The following is a 24,555-nucleotide window of genomic DNA, read 5'->3' on the forward strand; positions in this document are numbered from 1 at the left end:
CAGCACTTGGGAGGCAGAGGCAGGCAGACCTCAGTGAGTTGGAGGCCAGCCTGGTCTACAAGAGCTAGTTCCAGGACAGCCTCCAAAACAATACAGAGAAACCCTGTCTCGAAACAAAAACAAAAAACAAACAAACAAAAAAAAAAAAAAACAAGGACTTGAGAACCTTGTTTCTCTTGACAGCCCAGAACAGGGGCAGAAACCGGATTTATAAGCATTAAAAAAATACACAAGCATTTTTTGCCAAGTTACAGTTACAATTTTGACTTATCATAAATTAAAGATTAAGAACTTTCCTGTGTGTTACATCATTGTCAGTTGACATACAATGCAAGTCTTTTAGTCCAACCAATCAGATTCATCTGTTCTTTCTGTTGTTAGGGACAACCATAATGTTTCTAGAGAACTAAAGATGCATAACAACTAATTCTATGGTTTAGGGATGAGGTTGATCAACCACTGGAAGGTTCCCAGCTCCCCGAGGGCTTGGGAACCTGAACTTTATTTCACTCTGCCATAAAATGGAGTCTGAAGTAAAAATGGCGGTACTCAGCCCAAGGTACGCCGCCTGCTCTCTTCCCATCACATCAATCTCTGACATTCCTGCACGGCAGTAATGGTAAATGGGGCAATGCTTCTACAGTGCATCAAAGAGTTTAATGAAATCCCCAAACGTCAGTGACATCCGATGACTTCCTGTTTCCAGCATTTCCAGTGAGGGTGATGAATGACTCTTACTCTAAAGCAATCATTTGGCTAAGTTAAGTCAAGTCAGTGTCTTATTGCTGAGTCTATGAAAAGCTAAAGTTGACTCCCTGTAGCAAGCATGATGCTTCCCCGTAGTGCAGCCTATCACTGGTTCCATCCAGCTGGAAGGAAAACCCTTGTTATTCCATGGGCTCATCACACCATCGTGTGGCCTCCTGGTGGATAATACTCCTGAGGTGGTGTCTGGCTGAGGAGACATGAAAACAGCATAGTCTTCCTGCAGGAGGCAGGAGGACTGAATTGGAGGGCAGCCTGAACTATATAGCAAGGCCCTGATTCAAAAACACAAAATAAAAAGTCAAGGGTCTTGATCCTACAGAATTTTGTTCTGACTATGAAGTCTTTCCACCTGTCTGCAATGTTCAGACCTGAGTCTGTGGTTAATATTTAAAGACAACAGAACAGTTCAAACCTTTCCCACAGACATAAATAAGTAATACTTGAATGCTAAATCATGCATGAAATATCACCTACCATTGGGTTTGAGAATGCAACAGTTGGAAGGAATTGTTAATTAACCAAACTGAGCATAATTATACTCAAGTTAGATCCCAGGAGGCTCCAACTGTTAATCTGTCAGAGCTCTTGCAGCCTCTTAGTTTAACAAAACTAGACAGAAATAAAGATGAGGAAAAATGCCTAGGCCCAAATAGTAGGACTGGTTTCTATAAAAGTCCAAAACATTTTATTTTTTTAGATGGGTTTGGGGATGGAGAGATGGCTTGCTGGTGAAGTGCTTGCTGGGTAAGCATGAGGACCAGCTCAAACCCCAGCTCCCACATAAAAGCCAGGAGCGCCCGCAGTCACAGCGCTGGAAAGACAGAGCCAGGAGGATCCCTGGGGCTAGCTGGCCAGCCAGTCCAGATAAATTGGTAAACACCAGGTTCTGAGAGAGACCCTGCCTCAAACACTAAGGAGAAGAGTGAGTGCAGAAGACACCCAACACTGGCCTCTTGTCTACATACACGCATGCATTGTGTGCCTACAACACATGCATGTACAGACCAACACACACACACATTTATACTGTTTAAAATCTAGTAATTAGTTTTTATACTCCTAGGAGAATTAAATGAGATAAATCTCCTTCTGTTACAACTATTGACACCAGTCTCTCATTTGCACACAGTAAGCTTTTCTATTGCAGAAAACCACTACAGAAGGCTCAAATTAGGGCCATGGCTGGGGTCAGTGGGGTGGCAAGGAAGATTATGTACTGTATTGGAAAGAATCAGAACCAGGGCCTTTGTTGCAAATCTTTATACAAATACTGGGGAGGTAGTGCAGGGGTTGCTTTTCCAGAGGACCAGAGTTCAATTTCCAGCACCTGAAACTCCAGTTCTTTCCTCTGGCCTCCGAGGGAACTTACAGATGTGCCCACATACTCATGCAGGTAATTAAAAAAAAAACAGTTTTAGCCGGGCAGTGGTGGCGTACACCTTTAATCCCAGCACTCAGGAGGCAGAGGCAGGTGGATCTCTGTGAGTTCGAGACCAAGCCTGGTCTACCTAGCGAGTTCCAGGACAGGCTCCAAAACAATACAGAGAAACCCTGTCTCGAAAAAAACAAAAAAAAAGTTTTAGAATAACTTAACCCATAAACCCTTCCCTTAAATCAAATCTATTTTTATTTTTGCCAGATGTGATGATGCATGCCATTATTCAAGAGGCAAAGGCAGGTAGCTGGGTCTCTGTGATTTTGAGACTGGCCTGGTCTCCAAAGCAAATTCCAGGTCAATTGGGGCTACACTAAACAAAACAAAATCATACCTGCTTTTTCTCGTGTGTGTGTGTGTGTGTGTGTGTGTGTGTGTGTGTTAGTTAAAACCATGTGACTTTTTTGCTGTCCCCACCCTTTTTTCCACAATGCTGGGGATTAGATTAAGGCCTCGTGCATTCTAGGCAAGTGCTATATAACCAAGCTATGTTGTTATTGCTTTATATACCTAATAGTTGCAACTTAAAGCAGCTAATTAACATAGTGCTTGTGCTAGCAACTTCTAAAATATCTTATTAAAACATATAAACTATACTTAGTAAAATGCACCAGTCAGAAGTACACAGCCTAGGAGTTACCCGCTGTGAGGACACCTGTGGGATTTCCACTCGGGTCAAGAAACAGAAGTATTTGTTACTTAGAACCCTTGACTTTGTCCTTACCTTCTAACTACCCACAGTTCTTTCTCAGTTAGCCATTCTGAGTCAAGTCTGACCCCATGGGTTTTTCCTGCTACTGACTCTGACTCAAGATGCTTTTAAGACTCATGTTGTGTGGAGTGAGCCAGGCTCCATTTGTTTCTGTTACTGTATAGCATCCCATGACAATCATGAATTAACACATGCTGACCACAGACACTGGTGTCTCTGAGGCTGATGGCCATCACAAATGCATCCAATATAAGCAACTTTGCTCACGGCTTTTTCTGAGCTTGTGTGAGCATCGGGAAGTGACAGGCCTTACATACTGGTACTCAACTTTTGTACCTGTTACCAAATAGTCTCTCAAAGTGATGCCCTGTTCTAAGGCATGCCCACTGGTGCTGTCTTTTGTCAAACCTTGTTAGTTTTAGCTACTTTGTGATTGGGGCAGTGGTAGCTTACTGTGGTTTTAATGAGTGTTTCCTTAATGACCAATAAAATTAAGAGGACTTTCCTATATTTATTGGCCATTTGGATGTTCAATCCAAGACTTCTTTGTTCTTGAGGTAAATGTTTTGAGTTATTTTACCAGTTTATAACAATTCTTTGTGTCTGGGACTGGAGAGAAGGCTCAGGGGTTAAGACTGCTAGTTGCCCTTCCAGGGTACTAGAATTTAGTTCCTAGCCACCATGCCAGGCTAGCCACCACCACCTGTAACTCTAGCTCCATTAGTTAGTATCTACGTTATTTAAATAATTTAAAATATTTTAAAAATAAAAGTATATTTAAAATATTCTTGGCATATTCAAAATGCCCTCTTCTGGCCTCCCTGGGCACTGGTGAATATATGCACAAGCATGCAAACATGCACACAAGCACACATGCACACATGCACACATATGCACACATGCACACATATGCACATATGCACACACATGCACACATGCACACACATGCACACATGCACACACATGCACACATGCACACAAGCATACCCATGCACATACACATATGCACACAAGCACACACATGCACATATGCACACAAGCACACACATGCACATACACACATGCACACACATGCATACATATGCACATATGCATACAAGCATACACAAGCACATACACATATGCACACAAGCACACACATGCACAATGTTGGGGGCAGTGGGGAGGTGAGGTGGATCTGAGATGAGCTGGGGGAGGAGCTGGAGATGAATATTATCAAATCCATTGTATGAAATTCTCAAAGAATCAATAAAATACTTTTAAATAAAAATATTTTGAAATTCTTAATGCCGTCAAAAATTCAAGATCTTTATTGGTTATATGTTTTAAAATGGCTTCCCCAATTTCTATTTAATATTTATTTTTATGTGTATGGATGTTTTGCCCACATATTATGTCTGTGCACCACTTTCATTCCTGCTGCAGATGAGGGCCAGAAGAGGGCGTCAGATCTGGAACAGGAGTTACAGACCATTATGAGCTGCCACATGGGTGCTGAGAATCAAACTCAAGTCCATTGAAAGAGCAACCAGTCCCCTGAACACTGAGCTGTCTCTGTAGCCACTTCCGCAATCATGAGGCTGCCTTTTCTCTTTTCCAAGGGCAGCTTTTTCTCTTCTAATTTTGTTTTTCAAGACAGGGTTTCTCTGTGTAGCTTTGAAACCTGTCCTGGGACTTGCTCTGTAGACCACGCTGGCCTAGAACTCATAGAGATCCACCTGCCTCTGCCTCCCGAGTGCTGGCATTAAAGGTGTGTGCCACCAACGCCTGGCTCTCACTCCTAATTTTTATGAACTCTAGTTTATCAGTTTTTTGCTTTACAGCAACTACACTCTGTACTTTGCTTAGCTCAAGGTCATAGACACGATCTCCTATATACACTCCAGAATGTTTTTAGTTTGGTTCTCTTAGATTGAACTTCCTTCAGTCTGAAGTCCAAGTACACCTGGACTTCGGGAGTGAAGGGCAACCAATCAATGAATCTATTAGAATGTCATCCTTTCCCCAGTATTCTGTGATGGCACTTTGCTTGCGTAACCACCGAGGCCTAGTACTTTTTCCATTTTGTTCTCTTTACATCAGAGGTCCCCTCGCTGGCCTGGAGGTGTAGTTCAATGGTGGTGTGCTTGCCTAGCATATGCAAGGTTCTGGGTTTGATTCCAAACATGTCCTTCCTTGTTGTTATAGCTTCCTGGGAGCCTTACTAGTCAGGAGTGAAGTCCAATGGCTGAATGGAAATCAGATTAGCTATTCTCTGGCCACTGATGCCTATAAATCTTCCAGTGAGCTATCAAGCTCCACAGAGGCAGAGTGCTACCTTGTACTTAGTATTGTGGTGCTAAATACTCAGAATATTGGTAGGAACCTTGGTTCACTCTTCAGATTTAAAGGGAAAGTGCCTAAAATTTCTCCCAGGGTTTTACAGATGGAAGTTTCTGTTCTGCTTGCCAGGACCTGTTACTTCTTCCATGACTTGGTAAACTCCACTAGCTGCAGGAAGTAATCCAAAGGGTACTCAACGGAATGAAATATGGCAGATGGATGTGTTCCGCTTTGTAGAATTTGGAACACCTATTCAGGTTTTCAATGGGCAACTGCTTTGAGTTGGGAAATGGCTGACTGGGTAATCACACATTTGCTAGAAGTTATGGCCATCATGGGTATACCTGCACAAATAAAGACAAAGCTCCTGCATATGTCTCTAAGAAAATGAAACAGTTTATGATTAATATAAGCCTTGTGTGTTTATTTGGGCCTAAATGGCTGTGGGACCAGGCAGAACAGAATCTCCATCTACAAGGTGTACTTAAAAAATTCTTTTTTGTCTATGAGAGTTTTGCTTGTGCAGGGCTTCTGGAGGCCATAGCAGGGCACTGGATGCCCCGGAACTGGGGTAACAGCTGGTTGTGAGCTGCCATGTGGACCTGGGAACAGAACTCTGGTCTCTGCTGCAGCAGCCAGTGCTCTTAACCTCGCAGCCATCTCTCCAGTCCCACAGATCTCTTGAATGTATTCATTTGCCATATTGTTTTGTTGTTTACTCTTCAGGGTGCTCAGCAGATTTCTCATCTCAAGTAGTTAAAATATCCCACCAATATTGGCTTCCAAAACATAAAATCATTTCCACATGATCTAAGGCAACTAGCCAGGTGGGGGCTCTTCACCCTTTGTCTACTGAGGCAGAAAGGTGCCTAGTTGGATTTTCCTGGCATGAAACCATCCTCACACAGGTTGGCTATAGTTTATTAACCTCTGGTCAGGTGTGGTTACCCACAGTTTTAGTTGGATTTTAGAGGAGATATGGTGCACCGTTCCCTACTTCTTCTTGTTCTTTTTAATAGAATATTTTTATTAATTCTTTGAAATTTTCATACAATGCATTTTGATCATATTCACCATGAACCCTTCTCAGATCTCTCCCCACCTTCCTACGTAGGCCCCAACATTATAGCTAAAAAAACAAAACAAAACAATAACAACAACAAAAAACCCACCAAGTCCAATCCATGTTGTGCATGTACTCCTGGGTGTGGGCCATCCTTTGGACTGTAGTCAACCTACTGGGGACCACATTCTTAAGGAAAACTGTCTGGGTCTCCCTCCCCCCAGAGGGGCTCGAGAGCCCATCCTGGACCAAAGTCTTCATCAACTTAATCTTGTGCTCCAGCCTCAGCTGCTGTGCATTAGAGGGTGAGGGTCTCAACATCCCTGGTGGTCTAGTGACTGGGATTCAGTGTGACGGTCCCAAGAGGACACTGCTGCATCTCAGTCCTCCTCAACCTCTCCAACCCCTCCCCCTTACTGTTCCTGAGGCTTGGGGACCATGCTGATGTGACGTCCTGTTTGTGTCTGAACACTCACTGTCGCTGACTCTCCTCACTCTGATCAGTTGTGGGTGGAGGTACAAATTCTGACGGTGGTTTGGCACTGCCTCTGTCTGGCAGATCAATGACTGTAGGTCATCTCCCCCCACCCCCACCCCTACCCGGGGCCTCTCTGTCTTTATCTGTCTCAGAAATCACAGTAACACTAACCTCCTACACCCATTTGGGCAGCTTGTGCGCTGCCCCCATGTTCTGGGACAGCTCGTTCAGCACAGGAATTAGCCATTCCTTCCAAGTTGGCTAGATCTAAGGTGATCACACAATTCATCTACAGTTTATGTAACCAGGACACAATGGAGAATAAGTGGGTGTTATTAATAACTGTGCTAGGGCAAAAAAATGGGCAAGAGAGACTACTCTCGCTTGAATCATCATCGGCCAGAACTCAATGTTGGTCCTTTCCTGTCTGGCGCTTGGTGGGAGCAGGAGCCCCTCCTCTCAGGGCCATTTACATCTCTGCCAGGGTGGCACTTTGTGAACGGCTTTTTCTTTGCAATACCTTCTTTTCTCACACATGTTTACTCATCATAGGCATGCTTGTTCTTCATTTTGGTTGCTGACCAGTTATTTTCAGCTTTCTGTTGTTTTTTAAGTTCATTTTCACTTTTCTCTTGGGGAAATTTTGTTTTACATTTAGAAAGAGTCACAATTCTGGTTTTGTTTCTCCTTTTTTGGGGGGTGCCCGTAGTTTTGCAGACAACTTCTGTTCACTGGCTTGGTTGCATTAAAGTCAAGTGTCTAGGTTTAATTACATTTCATGTTGCTATTTTTCTGATGCTCAAATTGTAAACCCTGCACCATTTTTAAGCAGTGGTTTAAGATGCAACGTATTACAACACAGCCAGGCACAAAGGAAAGCACACTCCTTGTCATCAAGATGCCACCAGCCAGCACCTGTTGCGTATTACCAGGCATCTCCTCCTACGCATGCGTTTTATTGGAATGAACTCACTACACAGACAGTTTTTAAAATCTGCTGTAATTAATGGTTTCATCTTCTTCAGCTTTGCAAAGTTTGAGGTTAGCATACATTGTGAAATGCTTCCCACAACCCAGACGACAGCACACCTAACGGCTAATGCAGGTGCCGTGTGCTGTCTTCCTTCCTCTTCCGTTGTTTTGGGGTGGGGAGAACGCCAGGGATTCACCCCCACATTGCAGGCCCACAGTGTTGCTCGCTGCAGTCCCCACCCTTTGTCTCCAGATTCTGAGAACTCTCTTCATCTTGCAAAGATGAAACTTGGTGGCCCTGACCAGAATCTCCCCCCTTTTCCTTCCCCCTCCCTGGCAACTTTGCAGTCTGCTTGACAATAGATTCTACAGATAAGTGACACCAGGAGGTTTTTGTCTCTGCCTGGCTTACTTCACTTGGCACACTGTCTTCTGAGTTTATCTGTGTTGTCACGGATTCCGGCTCTCTTCCTTTTTAATGGCTGGATAATATCTGGAATTAATCATATTCCTTTATCACAAACCACAAGCTCACCAGGGTTTTTGCTATCAGATCTTCTCGTCTATGATGGATATGCATGATGTTTGTCATGCCTTGGGCACTGTGATATGAGAAAATAAATGTCTTTAGAAGACACTCAGAACTCAGACTCCGGGATCAAACAATAGCTGTTCCGAGTTTTTCTGGACATCCCAATAAATACTATTTCCTATAAGGGCTGCACCAATTTGCATTTTTCAAACTGAAAAAAAATAGTATAATCATTTAAAAAAACCCACTGTCCTTTCCAGTTAGGCATCAGTAATCATGGAAAGTTTGGGGGTGAGTTGGTGCATTTTTAACTGATACATAAAAGCGCATAGACAGTACATCTCATACATAAAAGTGCATAGACCGTACATTTCATAGGGTCCATGAGATGTTCTGACGTAGCAGTGCTCTGTGTACTATTTAATCACTATCTCTTTTGTGGTGAAAACACTCAGGACATTTTCTTCTAGATTTATGAAATGGAACATATATTCTTGTTAGAGGAAAACACTGGAAATGAGAAACTGCCCCTTCTGCTGTGAGAGCATTTCTCAGGCATCAGCCATGTACAGGCACAGAAGACAGCAAAGAGGTGAGAATAAAAAATTGAAAGGGGATAGAGAGGGAAAGGGTCACAGGACTGAGTGCTCCGTGTTACAGATGCAGGAGGACAGGGCTCAGGGGGACTATGTTGGCTTCTCCCAGGACCCCACAGCTCCAGAGAACAAGCGTGGGACATTGCTTTATCTTGAACAATGTACATTTTCCTCATGAAGACAGGAATCAGATGATAGTTACACCGATATTTCTTTATAGTTGTTAAGGGTTTATATGTGCCTAGCACTGGGTTTAGATGAGAGACCTCTAGGGTAATTTTTCTTGCTTATTCTGTGTTGTAGGGAAGAGTTGGAAGAGCCAGGGAACCTCTCTGATTTTTCATCTTCCAGAAAAGATAAAATATCATAAATACTGCCAATGTGACAACATCTTTTGATTGTCTCAACGGAGACATGGGTTTTAAACTTGAAATATTAGCTGGGTTGTGGTGGCCCATGCCTTCACTCCTGGCACTTGGGAGGCAGAGGTAGATCTCCGTGAGTTCAAGGTCAACCTGGTATAAAGAGTTCTGAGACAACCAGGCCTACACAGAGAAAGCCTGTCCTGAAAAACAAAACAACAAAAAACTTGAAATATAGAAATAAACAGAAGATATTTTTTCAACAGTGGAAAACCCAGCTGTAGAAGTTCCCTGGTAGAATTTTTGGGGTTACTTATACATGCCATCACATCATCTGCAAATAGCAAAAGTTTTGTTGTCTTATTGCTTTAATAGGAACTTTGAGTACAATATTGAATAGATATAGAGAAAGTGGACAGCCTTGTCTTGTTCCTGATTTTAGTGGAATCCATTTGAGTTTTCTCCATTTAATTTGATGTTGGCTGTTGGCTTGCTGTATATTACCTTTATTATGTTTAGGCATGTTTCTTGTATCCTAATCTCTCCAAGACCCTTATCATGAAGGGATGTTAGATTTTGTCAAAGACTTTTTCAGCATCTAGTGAGATGATCATATTTTTTTCTTTCAGTTTGTTTATATTGTAAGTTACATTGACAGATTTTCGTATGTTGAACCATCCCTGCATTTCTGGGATGAAGTCTATTTGATCATGATGGATGAACTAGACATTAAAATACCAAATAATCCAATTTAAAATGGGGTACATATATAAACAGAGTTCTCAACAGAAGAATCTCAAATGGCCAAAAGGCATTTAAGAAATTGCTCAGCATCCTTAGTCATTAGGGAAATGCAAATCAAAATGACTCTGAGATTCTATCTTACACCTGTCAGAATGGCTAAGATCAAAAAACACTGAGGATAGCTTATGTTGGAGAGGATGTGGAGAAAGGGGAACACTCCTCCACTGCTGGTGTGAGTGCAATCTTGTACAGCCACTTTGGAAATCGGTATGGGAATCAATCTACCTCAAGACCAAGCATTACCATTCTTGGGCATATACCAAAGGATGCTCAATCATACAACAAGGACATTTGCTCAACTATGCTCATAGCCTCATTATTCATAATAGCCAGAACCTGGAAACAACCTAGATGCCACTTAACCAAAGAATGGATAAAGAAAATGTGGTACATTTGCACAATGGAGTATTATTCATCTGTAAAAAACAATGGCATGAAATTTGCAGGCAAATGGATGGAACTAGAAAAAAACATCCTGAGTGAGGTAACCCAGGCCCAGAAAGACAAGTGGATAGTAGATGTAAAGCAAAGGATAGCCAGACTGCAGCCCACAGCTCCAGAGAAGCTAGGTAACAAGGAGGACCTTAAGAGGGACACATGGATCTCTCTGGGAAGAGGAAATATGTGATATATCCTAGGTAAAGGGGGCAGGGGGCAGCAGGAGGATGGCAGAGGAGAGGGAATGGGGGATGAGAACAGGAGGGAACAGGATGGCCAAGCTGGGGGAGGGACAGAGTGGGAGAGCAAGGAAAGAGATGTCTTGATAGAGGAGCCGTTACTGGGGTTAGGGACAAACCCGGTGTAAGGAACTTCCCAGAAATCCACAAGGATAACCCCAGCTAAGACGTCAAGCAATAGTGGAGCGGGTGTCTGAACTGGCCTTCTCCTGTAATCAGATTGGTGAACGCCCTAACTGTCGTCATAGAATCTTCAACCAGTACCTGATGGAAGCAGCTGCAGAGATCCACAGCCAAGCACAGGTGCAGAGATTCACAGCCAGCTCTGGGAGTCCAGTTGAAGAGAGGGAGGAGGTATTATATGGGGGGGGGGGGAGTCAAGATCATGATGGGGAAACCCACAGAGACAGCTGACCCAAGTTTGTGGGACCCGAAGGACTCTAGACCGACAGCTGGGGAGCCTGTATGGGGCCGAACTAGGCCCTCTGTATGTGGGTGACAAATGTGTAGATTGGTCTGTTTGAGGGGTCCCTGGCAGTGGGACCAGGAGCTATCTCTGGTTCATGAGCTGGCTTTTTGGGGCCCATTCCCTATGGAGGGATGCCTTGCTCAACCTTGATGCAGGGGTCAAGGGGTTAGGTCCTGCCTCAACTTAATGAGGCCTTACCCTTTCTGAGGAGTGGATGGAGGGAGCGGGGGGGGGGACGGGAAGGAGGGAGAACTGTGGTTGGTATGCAAAACGAGTAAAAAAAAATTAAAAAGAAAACCCTATGCATTGCCCTGATGACGTTCCTCAATGTGGCCACTAGGCGGCGCTGTACCTTAAACTTCAATTTGCAAATAGTGGCTTTGCTTCCTCTCGAGGCTCCTCTTTCTAACCTGCTGCGACTCCACTGAACTAGCAGTTGCCAGAGTATTGTTGTGTCTCTAAGTCAAGTCTTCAGAGTATGCAGATATCCGTAAGCATCGCTGCCAGAGTTATTTTTCAGCATCTTCGCAATGATGTACATATTAAAGATAAGAAAGCACAAACTACCTGGAGGGCAAACTTATCAACATATTATGTAATGCTTGTCTGGAAAGCCTGAGAACTGAGCCTGGGGTTTGAGCCTCAGAACGCACGTAAAAGTTGGAGAGTCAGCAAAGTTGTCCATGACGCGTGTGCATGCACACCAACTCCTCCCTACTGCCCTCTCTCTCTTCCAGGGAAACTCACCTGCAGTGGAGAAGGACTTTGAACTTCAGATCCTCCTGCCTCCAGCTGTGGATTACAGAATGGATAACCACCATACCTGACTTATGCATCGCTGCAGATGAAACCTGGAGCTTCGTGCATGATAAGCAAGTGATCTATCAGCTCAGCTACCTGTTCAGCCTAGTTGGACTTTTTTCTATTCTTTCTTGGAAATGTCTCCAGTTGCTTGGAATCTTTCCTTTGTCCCAGCCCCCCTCACCAGAGCCCATCCACACTCCATCCCCGACTCTCTTTTTTCTATGTTCAAGACTTCCTAAAAACACTGGTCTTAATCATCATCACTTTTATATGCAAATCTGTCCAAGAGATTAGCTCCATAATTAACGATGTCAAGTGTTGTTTTTCCCACAGGATGCTCATTTTGGCTGAGAATTTGTAAATTGTGGGTTAAAAGTCACTCATTAGCTGCAAAACCGAAACCTGTCAGGTCTATATGCCATGAGTTAACAGTCTATTGTGTAGATTCAAAAAGAAACTGGGCTGGAGAGATAGCTCGATAATTAAGAGCACTGGCTGTTCTCACAGAGGACTGGAGTTCAATTCCCAGCACCCACATGGCTGCTCACAGCCATCTGTAACTCCAAACCTAGGAGTTCCAATGCCTTTTTGGGTTACCAGGCATGCACATGGTACACAGACATACATGTAGGCAAAACACTCATACACATAAAAGAAAAATAAACAAATCTTATTAAAAATAAAAAAGTGGAATAGGAGGCCTTGTTTTTCCAGTGAAATAGTACACATTTTGGTCAGTAGCTACTCACAGTTTCTTCAGATTACCCACCAGATCTAAGAGGTCAGCACTGAGAGGTTTCCATCTTAGACTATAGTGTGGTGTGCCTTCTAGAATTCCCAGAAGGCTGGCTTCCAGGGCACTCAAAAGTTTCTAGTGAAAGCGCTATGTTACAAATGGCAGCCGCCTCGTGTCTCAGCCTTGAGCCTGGAGGAACCCTGCAGCCAGAGCCTCTCCAAGACCGGGACAAAGTTGTCCCTGCATTTCAACTGAGGAGAATCTGAAGGACCCAGATCCAGCCAGGGTCTCTGTGACACCTGCACTGTAATTAGCTATACATTACATGATACTTTACATGTGTGATGAGAGTCATCACTCTGCTCTTTGACAGAGAAAATACACTTGGCGGGGTAGGGGATGGGGGGTGGGGGGGTCTGTCGGCCTGTACAAGCCCAGTGCATCATGGGATACCCCCTGCTCACGGTAAGGCCTTCATAGGCTTGATGTTTTTCTTGGAAGATTTTGTTTTGTGTGTGTGGGTGTTCGGTTTGCATATATACCAGTGCACCACATGCTGCCCCGTGCACAGAAGGACAGAAGAGTGCATCAGATCCCCTGAAAATGGAGTTACAGATACTGCGAGCCACCACGTGGACACTGGGAACTGAACCCGGGTCCTCTGGAAGAGCAACCAGTGCTCTTAACTGCTGAGCCATCCCTTGAGCCCTAGGTGCAACTATATTTTGGCTTACCAGTTCTTTTTTTTCTCTGTTAACTCAAATTTTATCAGTAGCTTTAATGTCTTATATATACACATACTATATATAATTAACCAACTATGAATGAACATTTAAGCTTAAAAATTATGCTTGAAATCAACTCTGTCAAACATTTAAATGTAATTTCACAACTTGATTATCTTTAGTTGTTAAAATTTTGATTTTTAGTGAGAATACATAAGTTCTAAATAGTCTTATATAACAACTTCAGATATTTATCTGTTTCTCTAAATTTAAATTTCTTTAAAAGTATCAAGGCAGATTTTGACCCAATTGTCAGAACATCCAGTTTTTCTCAAGCTCTTAAGTCAATGACAGATTTAGAAGATATCTTTAAGTTAATTCTAAAAGACAATGATATCAAAGTCTTTAACAATAATTTGGCAGAGAAAAAAAGGAAACCATAAAGCTATACCTGGATCTGGCAAGGCAGCTCATGTATTGATCTGGAAACCAAGGAGTAGCCTTTTGCACACACTGTAGAAGCTGTATTCCTGAACTTCAATGCTTTTCTTTTCTAGGGAGCTCTTAAGGACATCAATATATATTTGCCTGCCAGAGGAGTTAGTCTGTCCCATTTTTATAGTATTTACTTCTCACGCAGCCGTGTCTTATACCGGGGGACCTGCAGTTCCATTTTTATAGTATTTACTTCTCACGCAGCTGTGTCTTATACCGGGGGACCTGCAGTTCCATTTTTATAGTATTCACTTCTCACACAGCCGTGTCTTATACCGGGGGACCTGCAGTGCCCTTAGTGAGGTCCTTCTTGCATCACAACAGTGAGGGGGAGCTCACCCTACCTTCAGCTGCTGGAGTTCAGTTCCAGATGAGGGACGGCTGTGAGGACAGGCAGATGCAGGAGTAGTGATGGAGAAATCAGACGAGGGAGATCTCTGAGTTTTGTTTTTCGAGAGATGGGTAGAGAGGAAGTGCATCTCGGTGTGGCTTGACCTACTCTGACAACCTATCTCTCTCACAGGCTTTATTTATACACAAAATTATTTCCTCGCAAACTTTAATCATTGATTACAAAGTCTTTTCATGTTGCATTCTTTTTCTAAAGCCTTCTGTGATTACATAAGCATATTAAAAGTAAATGAAACAATACGAGCAAACAGCAAATTTCATGGAAGCTAAAATCTAACATTACGATAAAACCAATTCTATTAACTCAGTATTCTTTTCCTTAAAATTGGTGTCAAAAATCCTTCTGGTTACAGAAAACTAGACAGGATGTTAAGCTTGACTAAGTTATTGATCAGAAGTTATTTCCTACTACCTGTTATATCAAACTTCTCCTGTATTGTTCTATTGATCTACTCTAATGAATAGTTGATTTTTCTATGGAAATATAATTCTTCATTCCCTTGCTCAAATTCCTTTGTTTGTTTGTTTGTCTCTCTGTATTGTTTTGAAGGCTGTCCTGGAACTGGCTCTGTAGACCAGGCTGGCCTTGAACTCACAGAGCTCCTTCTGCCTCTGCCTCCCGAGTCCTGGGACTAAAGGTGTGCACCACCAATGCCCGGCTCTCAAATTCCTTCTTTTATGTCTAGCATGAGACTACCACTCTCTCCTAACTTCTGAAGTTCTGCTCCTTACTCTTTCTACAATCAAAAAAGTCCTGCCCTGACAGTCTGCTCTGGAAGCCAGGCAGCTTATTGAGCCAAGACATTTCTCTTTTGTGTGCCTGTCACAAACTCTTGTTTCAATATGGTCTCTATCTTTATCACAATCCTGCAGACGGTAAAGGACATCAAGATTCCTAAAACTGCGTCCTTTGCCTTCAGGAGGGCACCAAGGCCTGTCATTGATTTTTATAACCAAGAATCCTTTTTGTTATTGTTCATGCTAGTTCTGTATTTCTGAAACAAAACACATATTTTTCTCAGCTTCTACAATTTCCCTAAGATCTTCTTTAACAGTTTATTCCAGATCCTATGTCTTATACTTACTAATACCACTTACACAGTAAACTCTATAGAAGACTTGATTGCTTGTACAACTAATTCTCCCAGGGAATCACCATAAGTTTTACTCTTCTTTTACTAACATCAGCTTTCATAAGAATTGTTACATTGTCTTAGTTCCAGCCTTCGGTAACATCAGCTTTCATAAGAATTGTTACATTACAGTTCTAGCCTTCAGTAAGCAGACCTTAACAGCAAGGAGTTCAAACATTAAGCTTGCCAAAGACATAGACAAGACTTGTTCAGCAAATTCCATTAAGGGCAGTGAAGGATCAGTCCAAGTCGTCCAAGCACTGTGATCTTTGTCAAGCAGAGCCTTTATGAAGCTTGGCATCAGCAGTCCATAACAATAATTTGATGGGGAAAAAGGACACCATAAAACTGTACCCTGAGCTGCAAGGTGGCTCACGTGTGGAATCCCAAAGAGGATGACAGTTGTGAGTTCAAGGACAGCTGAACTGCAAAACAAGGGAAGAGAGAAAATAAAAACTCAAAAAACCAAGCAAACGCACAACAAAGCCCCCTACCTCTAGCCAGTGGTGTAAATACCCACATTAATAATGTGTGTATAGGTGAAATGTTGCCTAGGATTTGTGAGAACCAAGTTCACAGGTGCCATATACTGAAATCATGACTCCATTTACTCGAAGACCTGCTTATGTTTGTATTTACATTCCTACACTCTGATAATTTATTATAACAAAAACCTGTCCAATCTTCAAGTCAACTGTGAGCAATCTGTGGATTTACTTCAACTGGTTTGCAAAATGATAACTTAAAAGTTTCAGGCAAACTAAAAATCTCTTGTATTTCTCTTTCCCACAGAGACAAATTCAAAGAGAATAAATACAGACTTCTTTTAATCCACGCTTCATCAAACAATAAAAATAAAAACACTTCCCCTGCCTGGAGCATTAATGGGAATTCACTATCACTATAAAAATCTCTCAACCATGTATTCTCACAAGGGAGATCTTGATGGCATTTCCAGCTACTCATAAACCTAGCAATGGTCTGTCTGTGTTCCTCACGTCCCCTACAGAGGAACACCGTGAGGTTATTAAGTAATATTAGAGCTTTTTCTCTCATCTGAAAGCTCTTTCAAGTAGACACCATTAAAATGATTTTGAAGCTCTTTGAGATTTTGATCGGATCGGCACATGTTTGTTGTATATTTGCTGTTTCACTTCTGAAAGATCATAAAATGCCTTCATTTCTAGCAGAAGTAAACTTCATGAAAAATAAAATTAAATCATTTTTTAACCTTCTGTGGTGTCAGTTTAGCCTACCGAACCATCCTTTTTTAAAAAGAGCAAAATTTTGAGTTTTAAGTATGTATTTAGGGGCTGGAGACATGGCTCCGTTGTAAAGAGCACTTGGCTGCTCTTGTAGAGGACCTGGGTTGGATTCCCAGCACCTGCATGAAGGTTCACAACCATCTGTAACTCCTGCTCCAGGGGTTCTGATGCTCTCTTCTGGCCTCCACAAGCACCAGGCATAATGTGGTGCACACATACATCCAGGCAAAACACTTGTACATACTAAATAAATGAAGATTTTTTAAAGTATATTTCAGTGCTAAGATGCTTTGATGTGGGAAATGATACACGATTTTAAACAATTAGGTAGTGTCTTTACCTGCAAAGCACTTTTTCAAGTAGACACCTGACTGCCTCTGAAAGACGGTTATTTAATTGACTTACTGTGTTTGCATGTTAGAAAGCAGACCTGGTCGCTCAATTCCTCAATCGCTTACCACCTCCCTGGGCAGGAGATTTTCCATGAATTTATAACATTAGGAATTTGCTAGTGTGTTTTCAGAGTCAATGAACCCTTTACACCCTTTCTAGTAACCAAGAGACCATCTGGAAAGGAAGTTCTGTTCACAGTTAGCGTGTCTACTCAGCTGTCAAAGAGCGGAGGCTTCCGCAATGCCCGGTGCCCCAGCAGCCTCAAGGAGACAGAGACCTCCACACTCCTCGAGCGTACCGCACTCGGTATCTCAATTATCAGATTCGCACACAGAGAAAGCTTCACAGAACAAAAGGAAATATAAACTCTCGGGCCAGTTCAAAATCGAACAGAAATTCCTTTCTGAGACCCAGGGAGAACTCCAAGAGGCAGGCAGCATCTTAGCCTGAGCGTCCTGTGATTCCGAAGCTGACCTCCGGGGGGCAGCAGCTCTGCGTACTGGACCTGGCAGCACAGGCCTGGACTTTGCTCACAAAATCTAAACTAAGAGAACTCCTTTACCCCAACCATCACTCAAGCCTAGAGGGATTGCTGTAGCAGGACAAAAACCAGGGTTCCCTTCCTACCACTATGATGGGAGTCCTCAAATAAAAACACCTCGGAACACACATCAGACCAAAGCCATCAACAGCTACAATGTTTAAAAATCCCCAGTACTTCACAGATTCCTGGAGAAATGGCTGCTAGTGTTTTCAGATTCCCAGAGGAATTACACTTGCTCTCTTTTGATGACTCACTGAGCTCAGCTCTGTATTGTTTGCTTGGTTTGGCCAATCTATTGAAAGGCATAATTTGTTAGGTGGTTAAAAGTTCTCAAAACTTTGTTGGAAAAAGGAGGTGGTAGTTGTCATTCAGGGGGAAAGTAAAAAAAAAATGCCAGTCAATAACCACATTTGTATATAATGAAGACAAATGGCACTACTCATGATATTTATGAAGCAGAGTTGTCATTTTAGATGGAAGCTTCTAGGATATACGTGAGTTTGGGTAAATGGATACAGGGACCAGCTTGAAAGGAATTGCTGTCCCAAGCAATGTGGGTGTCAATTTGAACTCAAGTTGGGCATCAAAAAGAACATTGCTGCTTCCGGTATCAACCACCGTGGCCTCTTTCTTCTGTGGATTAAAGTACTTAGCTGTGTGAGGAAGGTCAGGGGTTAAAACAACTGTTGCGGAGCGGGGACATGTACTCCACTGGTAAATACTTCCAGCACAAGCCTAAGGAACTAAGTTCAGATCCCTAGCACCCACAAAAGACGCCTGGTATGGTGGTACACGCTTTAAATCCCGGTGCCTGGGGGTCAATGGCCATCCACTCTAGCCAAATCAGTGAGAGACCCTGCCTCAAAAAGCAAAGCGGAGAGCAACAGATGAGGATTCCACCCATTGAGCTCTGGCCTCCAAAATCACATGTATATGTACCACTCAGACACATGTATGCACCTTCTAAGCTCCCTATCATCCCACCTGACAACTCACGTGGGTGCTGGGAGTCCAACCCAGGTCCTCTGCAAGAGCAGCCAGTGCTCTTAACCAACAAGCCATCTCTATGCCCTTATGTACTAATGTGTGAAGCTGGCACATGTACTGATTGATTCCATCATATGTGGATCTACTCTGTTCTAATTTGATTGTATCTACCCCGCCCTCCCCTGTGTCGCCTGCATCCCTAGCTGACTCCCTTCCTCCCCAATAGTGCCCCTTCTACTCTGCTGTCTCACACAGCCTCTTTCCCAACCCTTAAGGCTTCTTTTCCCCCTCCCATGATTTCCTTTCTAGTTTCACCACACACACACACACACACACACACACACACACACACACAGAGAGAGAGAGAGAGAGAGAGAGAGAGAGAGAGAGAGAGAGAGAGAGAGAGAGAGAGGTTTGTCACATGGTATATGTGTGAGGCTGGCTTATTTCATTTAACATGATTTTCAGTACCATCCATTTTCCTGTTATGTTTTATGTTTCCTGTGTGTGTTATGATTTAACTTTTCCTTATGGCAGAGTAATTCCATTATGTATGTGTATCACATTTTCTTTCTCCATTTCCTATTGACGGTCATCTAGGTTAGTACCATTTCCTATCCATTGTGACTGTTGCAGCAATAAACCTAGATGCACTTGCTTAGACTCCATTGGGTGTGTCCCCAAGAGTGGTACAGCGGGGTCACGCGACGTTTTTGCTTATCATTTTTATTTATGTATTTTTTAAAGAATTTGTACGACAGTTACTCTTCATTGTCAGATTAACAATGGGCATGCCTGTGCAAATTTTTCCAGAAAGGTGTAACTGAAGAGGAAGTCTTGCCCTGCCTACAGGCAGCATCATCCACCCCCCTATCTGCTGTGTATGAGAAAGGGCTTGTCCTTGTCACTCTGGTGACTGTCTCCTTGGCCACACAGAGCCTCCTAAACTCTGTAATGCCTCCTGCCAACTCCTCAGCTTATTCCTAATCACTGGAGTCCCTTTTCAGCGAGGCCTCGACTGCCTACATCTTGGGGTGATTTGCACAAGCTCTCCTCAGGCAGTTTCAAAGTTTCAGATAAAAAATAAGGTCTTTGATTTGATGAGTTTGTTTTTGTGCAGAGGGGTGGGGATCTGGTCTAATCTCACATTAAAAACATAAAAAACTTTAAAATCCCACCGTTTTTACAAATTCAAGCACATTAGGATTTCATTCTCTAAAATACCCAATCTCTCTAAAAATCCCAAATGTCTTTTAATGTTTGAAGTCTTTCAGCTGTGAGTTCCTGTAAAAACCAAAATTATATTAAATACCTTCTTCAAGAGAGAAGATCCAGGACACGGTTACAATCTGAACAAAGCAAAACGTATCTCCTAATGGTATAAATATAATCCAGTATCTATTTATCTGGAATTTACTCATGATCTTCTGGATCCTCCAAGGAACTCGGGTCACTTCTCCAGCTCTGGCCTCTGCAGCACACACAGCTGGTCCTCTACACTCCGGCTGGCTCCATTCCACTTCTGTTACTGTTCTTGGTGGTCATCCCATGGTACTGGCATCTCCAAATGCTGGGGTCTCTGCTCCAACTGCTGCATTTTCACCAATAGCTTCTCATAGGCTCTCTTCATGGTGCCAAGCCTCAAATTTTCTGCATGACCCATTCAGTCCTGGACCTTCAAATGCCACAGAGGCTGTCCCTTTACCAATGCCCTCTCCTGGCCTCTGACAGTGCCAAGCCTCAGCTGCTCTCCATGACCTCTTTATGAAACCCTGAAAACCAATACCACCTGGGTGACTCTTACACATTACCAAATCTGGCTGCCAGCACATAGTACAACTTTGGCCACCTCTGGAACACAGCTTCTCTGTGGCGGAAACACTTCCCAGAAGGCTTACACTTCCACATTGCTGTTCATCCCTGAAGGCAATCAGGACAGGAACTAAACAGGGAAGGATCCTGGAGGCAGGAACTGATGAGGCCGTGAAGGAGTGCTGCTTACATTTTTTTTTTACTTGCTCAACCTGCTTTCTTATAGAACCCAGGACCACTAACCCATGGATGGCACCACCATGGCTGGGCCCTCCCCCATTGATCACTAATAGAGAAGATGCCTTACAGCTGGATCTCACGGAGGCACTTCCTCGGCTGAGGCTCCTTTCTCTGATGACTCTAGCTTGTGTGGCAAAGTTCTGGGTTAAGAATGGGGGAAGTGGCTGAGTAGGACCAAGGTCATCTCCCTGGAGCCAATGGAAGTCTACTCACTAAAAAAGGAGACAGATATGGGCAAACAAAGTACCAGTTAGCTTTTCAAAACTCTGACCAAAATACCTGGCATAAACCTTTAAAAGAAGAAAGATTTAATTTGATTCACAACTTCAGAGGGCTCAGTCCATGGTTGTTTCACCTTCAGTACTTGGGAAGACCCTCATGACATTGAGGGAGAAGCTCTCACATGCTGGACAGGAAGCAGACGGAAATGGGGACATTGGCACATCACTGGGTTCTCCTATGGCCTCTTGTTATTACAGCCTGGTCCCCAGCCCATGGGACAGTGCTGCCCAGATTCAGGTCCAGTCTTCCTGCCTCAGTGATCCTCTCTGGAAATCCTGACGGAGACAAGCCTTACAAATTTCCTAGGTGATGCTAACTCCATTCATGCCAATAAGATTATCCATCTCCCATAGTTAGTCATGCTTCTGTCCCTGCCACCCGTTAATTCCTTTCCCATCCCAAAGTCTCTAAAGTTTTCACCTCCTGGAAATCTCTGTTGCCTGATTTCCAGGTGGAGAGAAGGAGAGGCCATCCACCAGCAGCCAACACCAACTTATTGTCCACATAAAGGAACAATTTCCAGTTCCCCCTGAGGCTTACGGTCACTGTTGCCCCAGTTGATGTCTAACTGCAACCTCATGAGAGGTCACAGCCAGAATCACCCAGCCCAAACTCGCCTCACCTTGAACCACAGATACTGAGAGAGACGTCTACTGCCACCTTAAGTCACTAAGATATATATATATATATATATATATATATATATATGTAGATATATATGTTATAAGACAACAGTAGAGATGACAGGATGATAGCTCAACTGGTAAGGCACTTGTGTTGCAGGCATAGGGCCCTGAGTTCAATCCCCAGAACACACATCAGAAAAAAGCCAGATGTCATGGCATACATTTCTAATCCCAGTGCTGGAGAGGCCCCAGGGCTCACTGACCAGCTAAGCTAGCCAAATCGGTGAGCCCCAGGTCAGTGAGAGACAATATCTCAAACAGCAAGATGGAGAGCATTCCTGAGGCCTCTGGTCAACACACACACACACACACACACACACACACACACACACACACACACACACAATAAAGAAATAAGCTAAACGATTAATTTAACAAAACAGTAGTAGATACTCAATATGTTTGCCACACCCCCAGTATCAGAAGCCTCAGCTTCTGAGCATCATGCAGGGGAAAGCACGGCCTGGCTATTCACATACCTGAGAGAAGAATTCGGCAAAGAGGAGCAAGCTCTACTGTCTCTAGTGTCTCCACACAAGACGGAGGTGCACGCCCGTGTTCTGCCCAACTCTTCTTGTGAACTTGCCACCGTGGTCTAATAGAGAAAGAGCAGTGTCTTAGGTCACACACTAAACATAGTGAGATCATTATTTGATTATCTGAAGTGGAAGCTGAAGCTCATCAAGGAAATTACTGAAACATGTCACTAAGTGCTGAAGGGCATAAGAACCCTGAGCTCTGGGGATGTCAGACAGGGATGAGGAGCAGAGAAGGGATCCTCTGTGAGAAAGGGAAAGAAACAGCAGAGAGAAGTTAAAACCGGAAAAGAAGAAGGGATGATTCATGAGACAAGGCCCGGTGCTGCTGGAGAAGCTGTGGGGGAAATGCTGTCTTGGGAGGCTCTGGAACTCTCTGCTAAAAAGTGTGTGTCACAGAAAGTGTATCAGGGTCATGAGCCTCCGACGACAGATGACGTAGGTCTGAATTCTAGCCCTGAGCCCAGGGGAAGTAGTGACAGTCAACTGTTTTAGATGCCCCAATCCACCCTAATGTGCATTTGTTTGATTATCATATGAGATGAAGAATGTGATTGAAGATGAGGAGACCCTAGCTCTGTCTCCCTGGCCCTCTGGGATGAGGGCATGTGACCATCAGTCCCTGTTTTTCCAGATCAGGATGCAAATTCTAGGACCAATTCACCCATCATAGTGCCTGTGCCTCCCTGGTATTTTAAGAAGCTATTGTCCTGTGATTACCGGCTCTCCAAAGGGTCAAGGAGTGCAGACAGAGCCCATTTATTCACTCCTACTGTATCCTTGATGAAGCAAAACAAATAGAATGATCAGATGAAAGTTTAGATGTTGGCACGACAACAACTTTCAAGAAAGTACAGGTAGAGCAGGAGAAAGACCTTCTAGAACTCAGAACAGAACAATCAATTTAAAACCACAGTGAGGGGGGAAACAGCGGATGCTAACAATGACTAAACTGTTGATGTATAAGGCAAATAGGAGGGAGGGCTCACAATGGCCAATGAATTACAAAGGGTGGAGCTGTTGTCTTGGGGGAAAGGCTTCTTACATTTCCACAATTGAAGAGACGTATAAATAATTAGATCGAAAGGGTCCACCAAATCCCAGGTATATTCATTTAAAAGGAAAAGCACAAATATGACACAAATTTTTTTTTTTTGGTTTTACGAGACAGGGTTTCTCTGTATTGTTTTGGAGGCTATCGGTCCAGCCCAGCCTCGAACTCACAGAGATCCGCCTGCCTCTGCCTCCCGAGTGCTGGGATTAAAGGCGTGCGCCACCACCACCCGGCTCAAATTCTTTTTTTAATAATTTATTTTATTTTACATGCCTTGGTGTTTTCTCTGCGTGTATGTCTGTGTGACGTTGTCGGACCTTGGAGTTATAGGCATGTGTGAGCTTCCACACGGGTGCTGGGAATTGAACCCAGGTCCTCTGAAAGAGTAGTCAGTGGTCTTAACCGATGAGCCACCTCTCCGCACCCCCCTCCCTTTTTAAAGCATCCAATAAGATATAATCTTGGCATGTTCCACTCATTTAAACCAAAGAGGAGAAAGGCTTGGCCTTAGTCACTTTCCTGTTGCTGTAATAAAATACAACAACCAAGGCAGTTTAAGGAAGGGGGTTTGTTTGGGGCTTATGGTTCCAGAGGTTTAGAGTCCATCCCTAGCATGGCAGGGAAGGGGAGCAGCAGGCAAACATGGCAGCTGGAACTGGAAGCTGAGAGCTCACACCTTGATCCACAAACACTTGGCGGGGAGTGAACTGGGGATGGCGTTGTGTGACTTTGGAAACCTCCATGCCCTTTCCCAGTGATGTACTTCCTCTAGGGAGACCCCACCTCCTGGGTCTACCCAGACAGCGCCACCAACGAGCACCCAGCATTCAACACCTGAGACTATGTAGGACGCCTGACTCAAACGGTCACAAATGTACACAATGAGCACTGTAAAACACTGGTGACAGAGAGAAGGACAGAGTGGGAAGACACTGCATGCCCACGGTGTGGATGACTTAGTATTGCTAAAAGGTCCATACTACTGGTGTGAATGAGAATTTCTAATGTAGGTCGTGTCCTTGTACTCTTGGTCCCCGGTTGGTGGCACTGTTTGGAAGGTGTGGCCTTCCTGGAGGAAGTACGGCACTAGGAGCCAGCTTTGAGAGCTCATGGTCTCACCCTACCTGTAGTTGTGCTTTGTGCTTATGGTGATGGTGAAGGGTATGCTTATGGTGAAGTGTGAGAGCTCTCAGCTTCCTGCTCCCGCAGCCATGTCTGCCTGCTGCTGTGCCTCCCTGACAGGGCAGTGATGGAGCCATAAG

The 24,555-nt window shown here is 43.7% G+C and overlaps 1 long non-coding RNA gene across 1 annotated transcript; it reads right to left on the reverse strand.

Moving 5' to 3' along the window:
- Nucleotides 1-15,002: 15,002 nt before the first annotated feature.
- LOC121140268 lies at nt 15,003-23,066 on the reverse strand. Its single transcript, XR_005877059.1, has 3 exons — nt 22,960-23,066; nt 22,183-22,298; nt 15,003-15,919 (listed from the first exon to the last, which is right to left on the reverse strand). It is a non-coding gene; the product is annotated as an uncharacterized LOC121140268 (long non-coding RNA).
- Between the last annotated feature and the right edge of the window lie 1,489 nt (nt 23,067-24,555).

This window comes from Mesocricetus auratus, unplaced genomic scaffold (genome assembly GCF_017639785.1).
Source record: "Mesocricetus auratus isolate SY011 unplaced genomic scaffold, BCM_Maur_2.0 Super-Scaffold_100004, whole genome shotgun sequence".
Lineage (NCBI taxonomy): Eukaryota > Metazoa > Chordata > Mammalia > Rodentia > Cricetidae > Mesocricetus > Mesocricetus auratus.